Source organism: Mus caroli, chromosome 11 (assembly GCF_900094665.2).
Source record: "Mus caroli chromosome 11, CAROLI_EIJ_v1.1, whole genome shotgun sequence".
Classification (NCBI taxonomy): Eukaryota; Metazoa; Chordata; class Mammalia; order Rodentia; family Muridae; genus Mus; species Mus caroli.
This window is the reverse complement of record NC_034580.1, coordinates 97,012,293-97,014,684: the sequence shown is the minus strand read 5'-3', so window position 1 is coordinate 97,014,684 and position 2,392 is coordinate 97,012,293.

The window sequence follows — 2,392 nt, the reverse complement described above, 5'->3', positions numbered from 1 at the left end:
GTCCTTTAGGGCATAGGTTTGGGGGGAGGCTAGAACGATCCTCTCTGTATGGATGAGTGCCCAGGCTGGTGCCAGAATGGAGGCTCGTTTGGTTCCGTTGAGGCAGACAGAGTTGGAGTAAGATGCCAGCATGGGAGAATCCCAGGAGCTATTTGGCCTTTGAAGAGGTCAACGTGACCCAGAAAATCTAATCTGGCCAGTGGCCAAGCGGCAGACCTCACTGAGCGAGGCAGAGACTTCCCAGAATATAGATTCCAGAAAATTTGCCCCCGAGAGTGTCCTGGTGTCTGTGCTCACTGGTTTTTCCACAGCAGCTTCAGGGTATGAGAGACAAGGCAGAGAAGAAGGGTGTATGGCTGGCCTGATATATAGACCCAGGTTAGCTTTAAGCTCACTATGTGTCCTTAGATAACATTGAACCTTGGATCTTCCCAACTAATGTTCAGATTGCAGCACCACCCTGCCTAGTTCTATGTGCTCCAGGGATTGAAGCCAGAGCTTTGTGCATGCCAGGCAAGCATGCTGTCAACTGAGTTTTATTCCCAGTCAACACTCCCACACGGACACACCCCCGCACACCTCCATACCCTCCACACCCTCCTGACTCTCACATCCCACATCCTCTCCTACAACCCCCCCTCCACACACTACACACCCTTCTACCCACGCTCCACTTCCCAACCCCCACAGAACTATGGACTTAAATGATCCTCCTGTCTCAGCTTCTCCATAGCTAGGACTGTAGGCATATGCCACACCTGAACTGATTGGTTTTATTTTCAGATCTTCTTTAGAGTTTTATGTCTATGGGGAACAATTAGAGAAAAATTAAAGTTAAGCTTTTGGCCAAGTGAGATGGCTCAGCAGGTAAAGGTGTTTGCTGTCTGACAGCCTGAGTTCAGGCAAAGAGACAACTGACTCCTCAGGATTATCCTCTGATCTTTCATAAGGTAGCCACATATTAATACATAATAAACAAACAAACAAATAAATAAATAAATAAATAAGCCGGGTGTGGTGGCGCACGCCTTTAATCCCAGCACTCGGGAGGCAGAGGCAGGCGGATTTCTGAGTTCGAGGCCAGCCTGGTCTACAAAGTGAGTTCCAGGACAGCCAGGGCTATACAGAGAAACCCTGTCTCGAAAAACCAAAAAAAAAAAAAAGAAAAAAAAAAAGAAAAACCAAAATAAATAAATAAATAAATTTAATAAAAAGTTAAATAAGAAACCAAAACAAAGAAAGTGGGCTTTCAATCTTCTGCCTGCTTGCCGGTAAACAAGTGTCCTTAACTTTTTGCCACCAGGAATTGTTAGTATGGATTTGAGATCCCAAGAGGATGAGTCTATTAAAAATATTTTTATTTGTATATGTCTGGCCTCCATGGGCACAGGTCAAACATACAGGCAAAACAACAACAACAACAACACACACACACACACACACACACACACACACACACACATGGCCACAAGCTGTGGACCACATGTCCAGAACATGAGCCAAGAGAAAGCATCCATATTCAAATCCCAATGGTCTCCAAGGCAGTGCCGGATGAACAATCCTAAAGCGAAGACTCCCCGACACCTCCTCCTAGCTCAAGAACCTCCAACTTCAGTGCTCACCGTAGCAGGCTTCCGAGTGCTTCCTAGACAATGGGTCACCGAGACTAGTGTACTATTGATTTAGAGCCAGAGGTCCTGGGGTTTCACTTACCAGTATGTGAACTTGAAGAAGTTCCTTATCTTCCTGTGCCCGTTTCCTTCTGATGATAAATGGCAAATATCCTTCCTCAAAGGGTAGGATAATTTGTGTGTGCGTGAGTATAGCATGCAGGGTAAAGGGCTCCCATACAAAATGGTAGCAGTCCTACATCCCTCCCTCTCTCACTGGAAACCTTAAATGGGGCCCCTTGTGAAGCTTAACCACCCTGCAACCAAGTTTTGGTTTTTATTATCATTTAAAATTGCTACTTAGGGGCTGGTGAGATGGCTCAGCAGGTAGGAGCACCCGACTGCTCTTCCAAAGGTCCTTAGTTCAAATCCCAGCAACCACATGGTGGCTCACAACCATCTGTAACAAGATCTGACTCCTTCTTCTGGTGTGTCTGAAGACAGCTACAGTGTACTTATATGTAGTAAATAAACAAATCTTTAAAAAAAAAATTGCTACTTAGTGGTTTTGAGAGATGTCTTAGCCATTGGCAACACTGTTGTTCTTACAGAGGGCTCGGTTTGGGTTTTCAGCGCTGACAGGGCAGCTCATAACCATGTGTACCTCCAGTTCCAGTGGGAGCCAACCCCATCTGACCTCCTGTGGTACATGTGGATGCATGCAGGCAGAACACTCATACACATAAAATAAATCTTAAGGATGTTCTTTTTTTTTTTTTAAA